This window comes from Vigna unguiculata, chromosome 3 (genome assembly GCF_037176805.1).
Source record: "Vigna unguiculata cultivar grain cowpea cultivar isolate G323 ecotype 2 chromosome 3, ASM3717680v1, whole genome shotgun sequence".
NCBI classification, from domain to species: domain Eukaryota; kingdom Viridiplantae; phylum Streptophyta; class Magnoliopsida; order Fabales; family Fabaceae; genus Vigna; species Vigna unguiculata.
In genome coordinates, this window is record NC_140794.1 from 14,966,669 (window position 1) to 14,982,500 (window position 15,832).

At 33.1% G+C, this 15,832-nt stretch overlaps 1 long non-coding RNA gene across 1 annotated transcript; it reads left to right on the forward strand.

Annotated features, from left to right (window-relative positions):
- Positions 1–2,353: 2,353 nt before the first annotated feature.
- Positions 2,354–2,816, forward strand: LOC114179734 (uncharacterized). Its single transcript, XR_003603523.2, has 2 exons — positions 2,354–2,526; positions 2,670–2,816. It is a non-coding gene; the product is annotated as an uncharacterized LOC114179734 (long non-coding RNA).
- Positions 2,817–15,832: the final 13,016 nt, after the last annotated feature.

Sequence of the window (15,832 nt, forward strand, 5' to 3'; positions counted from 1 at the left end):
TGGTGAGTATCGTTATAAACTATCTGTTGGGAGTTATGATATGAAAATAATGTCCTTGTAAAGAAAGGAGGTAATGCTGATAATGGTATTCGGGTCATAGTATTGCATGTGCAAGTTGGGGACTGATCTGTGTATGTTTCACTTCCAATGTTCATGAATGAGTGCTTAACTTGGTTGAATGCTTGTGAATTGGATGAGTTGATGATTGTAGTATTGTAAATGTTTGTAACTAGTGATATGGATGTGAGATTTAATGGTTGAATGTGCATAAAAATCTTTGCAAGTGTATAAACCAGTAGGGGAGTGTCTTTACTGGTGTGGCGCCTGGCGGTGGGAGAAGCTCCGCCAGGCGGTGAGCCATGCAGCAGAGAGGATTGTGAGGACCGGCGCCCGACGGTTGAAGGACACTGCCAGGCGGTCTGGAGCTTGTTCGCCTAGCGGTTCTTAGAGAGGCGCCAACCGGGAGTGCAGTGACAGGGGTCCTTTGCAGGTGGATTTGCATGGACATTTTCTTTCCTTTTCTTGATAGCTTGGTCAGGGATATGCTAGATTGGTTACGAGCGGGGAGGTTCGTAACAGAGTTGTGAGATGCGTGATTGATGCGGGCGGGGGGAGGTCCGTATCGGTTGTACTCTTGTGTGGGGATACGAAGTGGGTAGGTTCGTATGTTCCGAGCTGACACCTGAGGCTACTATGAGCGGGGAGGTTCATAGTAGATGTTCACGCATGTTGGACTACGAGCGGGCAGGTTCGTAGAGTTGGACTACGGGCGGGGAGGTCCATAGAGTTGGACCACGAGCGGGTAGGTTCGTGGGAGCATGATAATCCCTAAGTACCAAGGTTGTAGTTGAATCTTTCTCATATAGGTTATGAGATTGGAAGTATATTGTGATAACGAGATTACCAAACTAAAATTAACTAAGTTAGATTGGGTGAGGGACAATTGTTATTATCTTATGATTATATTGTTTTCTTTATCAGCTCACCTTTTCTTGTTTGTGTGTTTGTGGTTGGCGATGATCACGTGACTTGTTACGTGGGAGCATATGTGAATTCAGGTGAGAATGCCGAAGCATAGAGATGGAGCAGGGGACTTATGATGGGAGATTTTTCCATATTTTTATTTCATGAATTTCTGTAATAGACTTTATGATGTCATCTTTATTATGAACCTGTAATGAGAATGAAGTACTATAAATGAATTAACGCGTTAAAAGTTTCTAAATTTCCCGTGCTTGGGAACTTATTATAATGTTTGAATTTCTTAAGGTATATTTTGTGAAAAATGAATTTTATCTAGTAATATTCACCTGGGGTGTTACATATAGCAATATATTAAACATATAAAAAAACTGCTAACTCTAAATTTGTTGCTATACAGTCTTATAACGAGGCTGCTAACACTGAATTATTAGTTTAATTTTTTGTTACCAGCCAAGAATTGTTTGTTTAATGAAATGGCATACTTATATGGATATAAAAAAAATAATTACAACGCGCATAATGCTAATGTGAAACCTAAGTATATTAATAAAAGTTGTATATATTAAATTATGACATAATTTTTATATTGGTAAAATGATTGAAATGATTACCTATCCTCTTTTCCTCTTCCTCCCCCAAAATATTAAACCCTTTTTCCCTTAAATTCAAATGTCATAATTAGTTGTCTCTCTAAAAAAAAGAGACGAAAACATTAAAATAGTTTATTCTTTGTTCTAAGTGTCTCCACCTTGAGGGACATAAGAATTGAAGAAGATGATCCGACCCACCTCAGAAGGAAAATAAAATGGTAAAGAAGATAAGGTTATAGTGTGAACGTTATGTAGTTGTTGAACAGTCAAAAAGAAGCCTAGCATTTAACTAAATGATGTACTACATTGGCACCCAAACCTAGTATTACTCCATTTTTTTTTCAAGACCATGTCTCCTTTTTCCTTCCTTTGTCTACTTGTTAGAAAAATAGGATAAAATTGAAGGCTACAACTTTTTATCACAATAGTTCTTTCATATTTTTCATCACAATTATTCTCTTGCAAATAATTTTTGTACCGCAACAATTGTAATATTTGTAGTGTATTTTCTTCATCTTAAAATTAAATTAATATGTTTAGATGGGTGATACTTCATTTTCTCTAGCATTTAAATTACAACTTCGTAAATTATTATTTTATTATAACATTTTATTAAAATTTATTATTATTACTATGACAATATTTTATTATGAAAAATAATTGTAAAATAAATACAGATAAAAAATTGGGTGTGAATAATCTTCTCCAAATGTTATACGAAAGGTGTATAAATACCAATGCGCCTAATCGCGTAAGGTGTAAGAAAGGCCCTTCCACCACTTGCAGGTTATGGGGAACCTTTTCTCATGCCTTGATATCGGTTCGGTGCGAGATAATAAAGGCGACAACAACAACTACGGACATGGGTCGCAAGATATTACGATACCCTCATCTTCTGAATCGCAAACAAGATGCAGGAATAATAGCGCTTCAAACAACTATAATTAGCAAGGTAATAAGAAGCACACCCTCAGTGTTTCAAGAACAATTTTTTATGAACAATCACTTTTTACTTTGTTTTGAGCCTCTCCTGATGAATAAGTATAACATACTCTGTTTTTTAACAAAATCTCGTCATATATATGAATCATGCAGGCGCTGATGTGGTTTTACTGTTTCAAGCAACGTATGAAGGATGATGCTGACTTATCAGTGAAGGGAGTGCAGTGTTGTTATTGTTCCTTCTTTTCTGTCTTAGCGTGTGGTTTCAATATAAACTATCTTTTAACTTTTTTCTTGTGGGAGTGAAGATAGTGTATGCTTTCCTTCTTTTGTGTTCGTGGTTTCAATAGTAAGTGTTGGGTTCTTTTTGTACTTAGAATTATGTTCATCAATATGTTGTACTTCAATATAAGTTGTAGACTCCTTTATGTCATCAATAACTCCAGCAAAAAGAAAACCCTAAGAATTAAAAACAGGATAAACTATGCAATCAGATTTGTTTATCATTTTCTAAATTAAAAGACAAATATACGTTTATGATTAAAAATACGATAAGTAATGTTAATAATATGGAGAAATGTAAAATTTTATTGTGAGATAAATTTTTTTTATTACTCTTTTGTTGAAGAAAGTTTGTAAATTAGAACTTTAAAAATAATTTTAAAATTTAAGAGGAGAAAAAATTTATAGTTGGTTTGTTAATTTGTTTGTTTTAATTGAATGAGATGGAAAAGAATATTTTAAGTTTAATAAATTAATGTAAAAAAATTTAAATAATAAAAATTTTAAAAATTGTATTTAATGTATAGATTATTTTTAAAATAAAGGAATATATAATTGATTAAAAATTTATTGCTGAAGAAAATACAAATTTGGTTGTAAAATTAGATTGTCAAAATAATTGATTTTATTCTTAAAATTGTATGACTTTTACTTAAAAAATTAAATTATTTTTGAAATAATGAATTCTAGTTGACTAATTATAAATAGGATATAAGGTTAAAAATTAATATTTGAAAATTTTCTAAGTTATTATTTTAAGTAGTATATGAAAAAAAAAATAGTTTGTATTAATTTGTTCGTTTGTAGTTTATTTTTTTTTTCCTATTGTATTTATGATTTACAGAATATGTAGAATTGAAATTTATAAAATATAGTGAACAGAAAATATATTTATTGAAAGAAAGTCATTACAGATACCCTAATCGATATAACTAAAAATAAAAAGAAATTGTCTACAACCAAAATGGATATTTAAATTTTGTACCCCATGGATTTGTATTTAACCAACGATTCATATGTTCCCTTATTTCATAGACATGCGATGAACGTGTATATCTTGTTTGGATGAACAATTCAATATATTGTCAAGTATCGGGACATTTCATAGACGAGTCTACACGTTGAACATTTTCTCAACGCTTGATTATTTGTGCAACATCATCATCTGTTTTGATTTCAACTGTGTCATGGATAAGTTTGTTGTTATCTACCCTCACGAGGCAAAGGTAGTCGATATGAGTTACTATGGAATGGTTCCTACAATGTATTCTTAGTACAAAGTTTTTGTTAAATACGACAATTATTTGGAATATAAAATGGCGGTTATGACCACCATATTTTGTGTGTATGGTGGGTACGGGTACTGCCATATATCCTGCCGCCACAATGCATAATATGGTGCTAAATGCTATTATTTTGTGCACAAATAATATAGATCCTTTGCTGCACCCGATCAATCTGACCGGTTGTTGTATCTTGGGAGAGAAGCACATATAATTTTGTTTTACCTTGAGCAGTAAGAGTGTTTTCTTTTTAAGGATAACATTATGCGTGCCTCAATCCATGTTATTCTACTCTTTACCTCATTTATTTTTTTATCTATTATTTATTATTGTTATAAGAATTATTGGGTCTTTGATTAATATTATTTAATTTAGATTTATGTTAGTATTATTATTGTTCTAATAATTACTAATATAATAATTTTATTATTATTAATAATATTATTTATTTAATCGTTTTCTAACATGTATTCAAACTATTCCACAACAACTGCATCAGTTACTATTTCATTTTGTTTTATTACCATGACATTAGTTTCTTTTATACAAGTTACTTTTTAATTTATTTCTTTAAGTTGTTCGAATTCAATCAATTGATGAAATTTTAAAAAAATTTAAATTTAACATAATATATATATATATATATATATATATATATATATACATACACACCAGTGCAGTAAGGACTTTTGGTTTCGATTGTTTTTGTTATTCTACCTCGATTTTAGAACTGAGACATATAGGGACGAGGTAAAAAGGAGATATGGTTGGTTTCGGGTTGATCAATGTCGTCGGCGGTGGCCTTAGCATATAAGGCGAGTTAAAATGTGAAATCTGCACTAGTGATATTTATTTATTTATTAAGTTCCCTACGTAACTTCTTTTCAAGAAAAAACTATCTTCACAACCTCGTTTTTTATTATGAAATAAATTAGGTAGGCAAATAAATACTCATCTCTTAAGTGTTCAAGTTGTTAGTCAATGTGAATTCATATTTATAGTAATGATATTTATATCAATAATTTAGATTAAAAAAATCGTAAATGAATTTAACAGCTACTTTCTCAACAACTTTGATCGGAATTCTCCATGAGACTACTTTTTGTATTTTGAAGCAATAAAAGCAGCATGTGAGCCTCTAGTTTGCATATATTTTGTAAAAAAGGATAGAAAATGGGCCAATAAGTGTTAGGGAAATGAAAGTGGAATGGCTATAATGAAAGAATGTGAAACATTATTTCCAGACAACACAGAGTGGGATTAGACACAATCTCACCTCACTTTAAGTATTCAAGGTTTACAAATGCTTTGCACGGTCAATGACAATACAATTTTAAAAGAGTTTAGAAGTTTTCTAAATAATGTTTTATATTTTATATCAATGATAAAAGGAGTAATAAAATGAAGTGGATGAATGTGAATAGAATCTACACATTCAAGATTTTAGACCTACAAAATGCCCTACTTTAATAGTGCCTTTTATAGATGCATTAAATAAGTTGTAGGCATGTCATCAAAGTCATTTTTCCGCCACTTCTACCATGGCCGAGGATTGCGGACAGAGGAGCATGTATGTTAAAAGATGTTAATTTTGTATGGAGGATATATAAGCTTTTCTATCTTTTGTATGTCACCTCCCATTCCATCAATTATGGCATCATTTTTTATAACATTTCTTTTTTGACCTTTATTGACTACACCAAGTAAGTTCTACATGTATTTTTTTTTCTTTCTTTAGGAGAAACAAATTTTATTAGTATAAGTATGATTAAAATATTGGTAGTTAATATTAGAAATTAATTTAAATTTTAATTCATAGGTTAATAACACAAATGCATTTGAAATCGTCTAATAGTTAAGCTTCGATTTTAAGAAAAGCAAAATCTTTCAAAACATGGTGACATTTTTAAAATTATTTGCACAATTATAAGTTTCTGTTATAAAATAACCAAAGTCTATACTAATTTCAAAATTGTCACTTGTGGAATTTTTGAAAATATTTGCACAACTATAGGAACGAAAAACTATTCTTTTGCCTAAGGTTAAATTTTTAGAAAAGTTATTTTCGTGATACAACATTGCACCCGTTATAGAACCTCTTTCATTGCAACTGTGAAAACTCACACTCTCCCTTCTCCATTGCTACTAAATAGGCCATTGTTGGACTCATCTTCGCTTGAAGCCCTTTTCCATTATCATTGTTGGTTGTTGTGAAGCATTTTGTTCTCATATCCTCTCCTCACGATGCATCTTGTTCTCCTCTCTTGTCCATTTTCATTCTTGGCCACCACCAACCATTGCTTGTTGCTTTTTTTTCCTCTTCTCGTATTTGTTTTGGTTTATTTAATTTTTGTTCACAATTTTAGTCTTACCATTTCAGCCTCAACCTCTTAGCCATTCAGTCTCAACCTCTTGGCCATTCGGCCTCAACATGTTGTCCTCGATTTTTCCATCGACTTTTCAGTCTTGACATTTCGGCTCAACCATTCGGCTTCGACCTCTCAGTCTCTATCAGTCAACTTGGCAATTCAGCCTCACCTATCGACATTAACCATTGGACTCTATTAGTCTACTCAACCATTCAGCCTCAACCTCTCAAACGTTTGGCCTCAACCTCCCAGTTAGTTGACCTCACCTATCATCATCCACCTATAGGCCTCTATTAAACCTCTCGTCCAATCGGCCTCAACCTTTCGACATCGATTCCTCTACCGACTTTTTAGTCTTGACATTTAGGCTCGACTATTCGGCCTTAACCTCTTGGTTGTTGTAACTCAACCTTTAAGCCGTAATTTCTCTATCAACTTTTTAGTCTTGACATTTTAGTTTGGCGTTCAGCCTCAACTTGTCAGCCTTTATCAATCAACAACTATCAATTAGCTCAACCAATCAGCCTCACCTATCGACATCAACCATTCAACCACTATTAGTCGGCTTGGCCAATCAACCTTACCTATCGACATCAACATGTCAATCTCTATCAGTCGAATCGATCAATCAACCTCAATGATTTGACCTCAACCTCCTGGCAGTTTGACCTCAACCTTTAGGCATCTCTATGTCGCCTTTTCAGTTTTGACATTTCGGCCTCAAACATTTGACCTCAACCTCTAGGCCATTCGACTTTAACCTATCGACCTCAACTTGCCGGCCTCTATCAGTTAGCCTTTGTCAATCGGCTCACCCAATTGACCTTATCTATCAGCCTCTATTATAGTTCGATCGGTTACACGACCTCAACCAATGGTCGTAACCGCTCAGCCATTCGACCTCAACCTGTTGGCCTCTATCAGTCGACTTGGCTAATAAGCTCAGCCACTCGTCCTCAACCTCTCGGCTATTTGTCATGAATTTGGCAGCCTTGATTTCTTTGTCGACTTTTCAGTCTTCACATTTCGGCTTGGGTCGTTTGGCCTCAACCTCTCAGCCATTCAGTCTCAACTTGTCAGCCTTGATTTCTCTATATACTTTTCAGCCATACATATTGGCTCGTTCATTCAGCCTTAACGTCTTGACCTTGTTTTCTTTATTGACATTTCAATCTTATCATTTCCATTTGGTTGTTTGTCCTCAAACCCTCAACTTGTGAGCCTTTATTAGTCAACCTTATTTGTTAGCACCAACCTATTGAATTTTATCAATCAGCCTCTATCAGTCGACTCAGTTAGTCGACCTCAACCTTTAATCCTCAATTTCTTTGTCCACTTTTAAGTCTTGACTTTTCGGCTCCGTCATTCAGCCATAACCTATTAGCCTTCATCAATCGATCTCTATCAATCGGCTAGGCTAGTCGACCTCACCTATCGGCATTAACCTATCGACATCAACCTATCAGCCACCATTAGTCAACTCGGCCAATTGGCTTAAACCATTTGGCCTAAACCATTCGAGCTTCAACATCTAGTCCATTCAGATTGAACCTGTCGACCTCAACCTATTAACCTCTATCAATTGGCTATGTAACACTAGTGCAGAATTCCCATTTTACCTCGCCTTATATGCCTCGGTTGGCCAGGAACCGAAGCATATAATGGCGCGGTGGCATTTTTGCAATTAGAGGCAAATTTTAGGCCTCGGTTCTCCAAATACCTGAAGTCAAAGAGGGTATAGGCCCCGGTTCACTCAAAACCGGTGCCAAAGAAGGGTATACGCCTCGGTCCAGTAGGACCCGAAGCCAAAAAGTGGCTGGAAGTCAGGGTATAGGCCTCGGTTCAAGGAGACCCGGTGCCAAAAGGAGGTCAATGGCTTCGGTTCCTCTAACAACCGAAGCCATAGGGTTTATTTAGGGTTCAAAATTTTCGAACCCTTCTTCCTCCCCGTGCCAGCGCCTCTGCAATTCCACTCTCTCTCTCTCTTCGTAGAGCCACCTCAACTTCTTCTTCGAACACATAGACCACTCCCAAGTCCGGATTCGTCGCCCACAAGATCTCGCAGAAAGAAGAAGAAAACTGACCATCGATGACGGTATCCTGAGCCTCGCGCACAACGCGCACGCTGTGTGAGGCGACTTTGGGAGCGGAGGCTGCCATGAATCGCGCGACGGTTGGTCTGAGTCTGAGGCCGATGCACTGTGGGAGCTTGGCGAAGGTGGGGCGAGCGACGATGGAAGAGGAGACGGGGGAAGGGAGGCCAACGAGGACGAGAGAGTCGAAGAGTGTGGCCATGGTGGAAGAGTACAGGGCATGGTTGTACTTCTGCTTTTCCAGCTAAACTCATCTGGGCACCGATCAAAGTGTAAACTTTCTTCGATTTCAACCATGTTTTTGCGCTTTCGGATGCTGGGTGTCTGCAAGTTCGGGTCTTTACGGTACCGTCTGATTGGAACGTTCACCGACGGTGATCTTCGTCGCACTCTCCGAGCCAATGGGAAAGCCATTTTAAAAAAAAAAAAATATTTATCACCTATGGCCTCGGTCCTAACTGACCCGAGGCATAAAACTGAGTCTATGGCTTTGGGTGATAACCGAGGCCAAAAAGTACACCTTTTGGCCTCGCCCCAATATGCCTCGGTTCCAGACCCGAGGCAAAATGTGAAAAATAATCGGGACAAAAAGCCCTTTCTGCACTGGTGTAAGATGTGAAAGAGGTGTTTAGCCAAGAAAGAAGAGTTGAATGGACTCTTTCTAAAAATTATGTTCAGTCTTATACTTGAAAAAATCTTTAGTCTTGGAAAAATCTTTAGTTCGAATCTAATTGACCAAGTTTTTACTTAAATTACCATTTCACAACACAAACACAAAAAAAAAAAAAAAACACTTTGATATTTCAGCACATTCCTTAATGTTGTAAACTTTTTAAAGCTATTTAGCTCTTAAAATTATCAATTTAAATAGCTCTAAATGATTACAAAAGATAGAAATCAATAGTTACATAGTTTCACAAACACATGTTTAAAAACAAAATTAATATATCTAATTGATTAAATGAGTTGTTAATTGTTCAACTGAACTAAATTTTAAAATATAAATACAACGTCCCTTTATTATTATTATCGATAAAAGCACATCATAATTGAGTAAACACAATCATCATTATGTTCTTGAAACATATTTTAATCATAAGAAAACTATCAAATAGTGATCAATTTTATGATAACAAAATATGTTTAGAGGCCAATTTATGAATCAATTTCCTAATCAGAGACTAATTCTTTTGGTAGGAAAAACCTAGGTAATTAACATTAGTGACCAGTTTAGAGAACAATTCATAATAAAAACTATTTTAATTACTAATTTAGATACTAATTATAATTTTTTTGAAACTATTTTAGTTACCAATAATTTTGTTTATAAATCGGTATCTAAATTAGTTACTATAATAAATAATTATTTTTTGTTACTAAAATTGATCATTAATTAATGATTGGTATTAAAATTTGTCACTAAGGATTTTCTTGTAGTTTATTGATTATAAAATGATTTAATCGATTATAATACTAAATTCTAAAAGTAATTTAAATAGTCTCTAAATAATCAATTATATCAATATAAAACCTCTCAAAAACAATTTAACTGTTACATTTACGTCTGATTGATTCAAAACGTTGAAAAACCTTTTACATTTGATTTAACCTTTATAAAAGCTTTTCTATTTGAAGGATATACATGCAATGAATTATAAAGTTCGTGTGGACAGACATAAAATAACAAAGAACGCTGGACCTAAAATACACTTGCAACGTTACCATGTTCAATTATTATCAAATCAGCTTCATCTTCAGTAGAGTCATTCAAGTTCCTCTTAAAGTTCAACACGTCTAACCTTGGATCATTCATGTAATTTTATTTGTATCGTCAATTTTTTGATGCCTTCTGTTATCGAATGAATTTCTAATCAACGAAAGATATGTCGGAAGATGCATGACGTCGAGTATTTAATAAAGAAATGAATTCATGAAATACCGAGAATAGAGATAATGATGAACTTTGTTGTACAAAATCATTAAGGTAAATTGTTTTACAATTTCATTCACGTATCCCATGTAATATTATTTAAAATTTAAACAATTTATGATACCACTGTAATATCTCTAATTATATTTGGCATTCATATTTTATGTCTCTGATCATGGAAGTCCCACCAACTTAGGGTTTTCTTTTTGCTGGAGATATTGATGAACACAAAAGGAGTCTACAAAGTGATTTTATCCCAAGATACGAACAGTGTGCATACTCAAATATATATAAAATAAGTACAAACAGAACCCAACACTTATAATTGAAACCACGAACACAAAAGAAGGAAAGCATACACTATCTTCACTCCCTTCCACAAGAAAAAAGTTAAAAGATCGTTTATATTGAAACCACACGCTAAGACAGAAAAGAAGGAACAATAACAACACTGCACTCCCTTCACTGATAAGTCAGCATCATCCTTCATACGTTGCTTGAAACAGTAAAACTACATCAGCGCCTGCATGATTCATATATATGACGAGATTTTGTTAAAAAACAGAGTATGTTATACTTATTCATCAGGAGAGGCTCAAAACAAAGTAAAAAGTGATTGTTCATAAAAAAATGTTCTTGAAACACTGAGGGTGTGCTTCTTATTACCTCGCTAATTATAGTTGTTTGAAGCGCTATTATTCCTGGATCTTGTTTGCGATTCAGAAGATGAGGGTATCGTAATCTCTTGCGACCCATGTCCGTAGTTGTTGTTGTCGCCTTTATTATCTCGCACCGAACCGATATCAAGGCATGAGAAAAGGTTCCCCATAACCTGCAAGTGGTGGAAGGGCCCTTCTTACACCTTACGCGATTAGGCGCGCATTGGTATTTATACACCTTTCTTATAACATTTGGAGAAGATTATTCACACCCAATTTTTTATCTGTATTTATTTTACAATTATTTTTCATAATAAAATATTGTCATAGTAATAATAATAAATTTTAATAAAATGTTATAATAAAATAATAATTTACGAAGTTGTAATTTAAATGCTAGAGAAAATGAAGTATCACCCATTTAAACATATTAATTTAATTTTAAGATGAAGAAAACACACTACAAATATTACAATTGTTGCGGTACAAAAATTATTTGCAAGAGAATAATTGTGATGAAAAATATGAAAGAACTATTGTGATAAAAAAAGGTGTAGCCTTCAATTTTATCCTATTTTTCTAACAAGTAGACAAAGGAAGGAAAAAGGAGACATGGTCTTGAAAAAAAAAAATGGAGTAATACTAGGTTTGGGTGCCAATGTACATCATTATTTAGTTAAATGCTAGGCTTCTTTTTGACTGTTCAACAACTACATAACGTTCACACTATAACCTTATCTTCTTTACCATTTTATTTTCCTTCTGAGGTGGGTCGGATCATCTTCTTCAATTCTTATGTCCCTCAAGGTGGAGACAGTTAGAACAAAGAATAAACTATTTTAATCTTTTCGTCTCTTTTTTCTTAGAGAGACAACTAATTATGACATTTGAATTTAAGGGAAAAAGGGTTTATCCCATTATCCTTCTATTTTTGGGGAGGAAGAGGAAAAGAGCATAGGTAATCATTTCAATCATTTTTCCAAAATAAAAATATGTCATAATTTAATATGTAAAAGTCGTATTAATATACTTAAGTTTCACACTATATTATGCGCGTTGTAATTTTTATATCCATATAAGTATGCTATTTCACTAAGCAAATAATGCAGGTTTAACAGTCTCGTTATAAGACTATATACCCACAAATTTATAGTTAGCAGTCTCATTTTGAGACTAGCTAGGATATTTTATTAATATGTTTAATATACTATTACTGCTATACCTTACATCTCACTCTAAAGATAAGCTAAAAAAAAAAAAATCTAGTTATTATATATTATTCATGTCTTGTCTTCTATTTATAAATATTCTTGAAAGGATTGGTGTAGCTTCTGCGTGGTTATTTATCTTTGTGTCAAACATTTTTCCAAACTTGTTTGAATTTAAGTGGATAATGTTTTTTTACCACTCAACGTGCAACTTTAAATTTGCATCTTCTTTTGTTGTTACCATACTTCATATAATTGTATAAATCATCCTTTGAGTGAACTCTGACTTTGACTTGTATAAGTTATTGTAATTTCTCAAATTTGTAAAACATTCTTTAAAGAAGAAAAGAAGGGAGAATTTTTTTATATCTTAAAATCATAATTACAATGACTAAGCTTCTTTTTTTATGACAAAATGGACGGTGCAGGTGATGTTTCATTGTACCATTACTAGTCTATGATTCGTTGTGTTGTGAAAAAATATTTGCAATAAGACGGATCATTCGGTTGTTCGCACTTTAAATTTAGGATTTTGATATAAGTTTTATTCATTTTATGACACCCCAAATGTCATTATTTATATATATTATTCAAGTGAAAACCAATTTCGCCATATGAATTTGTATTTCTTTTTATTTAATTGTTTTGATAATTTAACATCTCCTACATTGGAGCATAGTAATATCAATCATGCCCAGCTTGGAAATGAATGTAGTGAAAAGGGGTGGAGTGAATACTTTTGTAAAAAATAAGCTAGTTGCTCTCTTACACCACATCTATATATGGTTCTCTACCTGTAGAATTAGCACTATTGATCTTTACAATCTCACTCCTCCATAGTGCATGGCGCCTGGGTTTTTTTTTCAAATGGATTTATATGTAGACACCAAATATGTAACAACGTTGGTAGAGAAAGCTAATGATTTTGTCAATAGCAAATTCACTGTCATTTGGAGCAATAAAAACGGGTATGATGTCAAATCCTTCAATCTATAGAAAGTATAGAAGAGTTTAAACCATAGTTTTAACGTTAAAATTATGTAATATTTGTGGATGGTGAATATTGGGGACAAAAAAAATGTAAGCATAGGGAATATCTAGTTATAAGAATACATTACACATGCATGAGTGCAAATTCTTTTTAACTATTCTTTTGATATATATATATTTATTATTGTTGATAAAAAAAAAATCCCCATTTTTTATTTTTCAAGATTTATGGAGTTTAGGTTTAATGATCAATTGTGATAAAAAAAATATGACTGAACTATTGTGATAAAACAAAGGTTTTAGCCTTCAGTTTTCTTTAAAACAGGTAGACAAAGCGAGGAAAATGCCAAGAGAGGACCATTTAGGAATCACAAAAGTAACCATGTACTCGGATATCCACGGATAAAATCTGCGATGGTTAGTTAGTACATGCGGGTACTTATAATTCGTAGGTAACAGGTATTTTAATATCTGCTTATAAACAGGTCGGGTGTGGATATCATACAAGCCGCGGGTATTCTTTACCCGCAAAAAATTAAAATTAAAATTTAATTTATATTTTATTAAGTTAAATTTAATTATAATTAAAATTAAAATTATATTTTTATTAAGTTAAATTTATTTTTATAATTTTATTTAAAAAATTTATAATATATATATATATATATATATATATTTAAATATTCGCAGGTATGCGGGTATTCACGGGTACCCGCAAGTTTTAAAAAAATCCGCGAATATTTTTTAAGCGGGTATCCAACGAGTAAACGAACGGATAGCGGAAGATTTTTTTTTTTTTTTTTGCGGGTTGGATTGCAGGTAGACACTATCCATACCCGACTCGACTTATTGTCATCCCTAGGAGCATTGTGTATTATCTGGAAGAAAAGTTAGAGTGATACTAGGTTTTGGTCCCACCTTAGCTCATTATAAATTTATCTTTAGCTTTTCTTGTCTTTGTAGTATGTGCAATTGGTAGATTGAATCGTGTACTGGAAGGTTTAGAATTGTAATCAGGTGCAAGGGAATTCTGGAATTCCCAGAAAATTTTTATGATGTTTTTCTCTACTGTGAACTTGTAATAAAGATGTAGCAATGTAATTGAACAACAACGATATAAATTTTAAATTTTCCACGTTTAGGAACTTGATTTATTATTTTTAATTTCAAGAAATTATATTATATTTCCATTATCAAGTAATATATGCCTAAGGTGTTACAATATTCATTGAGTAGTATAAGGGAACTCCATTTGGTGAGCTTAGTCCACATGTATATGTCGTTGCAGGCTATAAGATTTGCAACAATGGAGCAGGTAAATATTGATCCATATAATGTTTATACTCAACCTTGTAACAACATATCATTACTCAGACGCAACTTGAAGGGTCGCTATGTAAGCTATTGTTGTCACTTATTCTATTTACCTTTCACCGAAATATAGTTGTCACTTCATAATTATCATGTAAAACTATTCATAGTGAAATAAAAGAAACCATAAATACATACTTTAACAATTTGTGGGATGTCAGATTCTGCGGTTCTAGAGATTGTTTTGGGAAAAGGCCATGGTTTCCCTTCCAAATGGTATAAATAAAACCTTGTCCAAACACATCACATACTAGTTTTGAACATGTGTTGTCATGGAGGTACTTTCACATGTAATTCCCTTTATAATATTTGTGGTTCACGATCTTTGAAGATGTTGAAAAGTAATTGTCTGATTTTTTAACATGTACTTGAGCAAAATGAATTTTAAAGGTTAACCACATAATCTTTTGTTTGTTTCCTTGAATGCCATCATGCTTTTAAAAGTCGTGGTTGGAATCTTTGAAGTCCAAATTTATATTCTAACATTGTTTTCTTAACCGTCATAAACACAATGTCACACCAACCATTATAATCATCATAGTATATGTCCCAGCCTAAACCGCGACAGGATGGCGAAATAAAAATAAATTAGTTTGAAAATAGAGATTTGAAGTCGTCACCGTAGTTTATTATGGAAAACTATAAAGATAAAATAAAGTCTGCGAAAACCAAATTTAGGGTCCAAGAGTCGATTACGCGTAGGGAAGGTATTAGCACTCTACAGCGCTCATCCAAAGGCGGTACCTTTAATTAAATTCGCAAAGATGATGTGTTTATTTTAAAATATTTATTTTTTCCAAAAATAAGAAAATACTGAAGAAAAAAAAATTTGAGTAAAAAAGGACCCGACAAAGATTAACCTTCGTCCTACGTATTCTCATTACAAATGAGAAATAAGGGATACATAATTCTTTATAAAAATTTGATTAAAATATTTAATTTTTGAAAGTTTTCTTTCGACATTTTTGAAAATAAGTGTCATGTGACGCGTGTGGCTGGGTTGACACCAAAAACATTTTATATTTTGTATTTTTTTTAAAAGAGTGTCGTGCGACGCGAGCGGTTGATTAGACACCAAAACCATTTTTATAATTTTTGTATTTTGATAAAAAGATGTGTTGTGCGACGCGA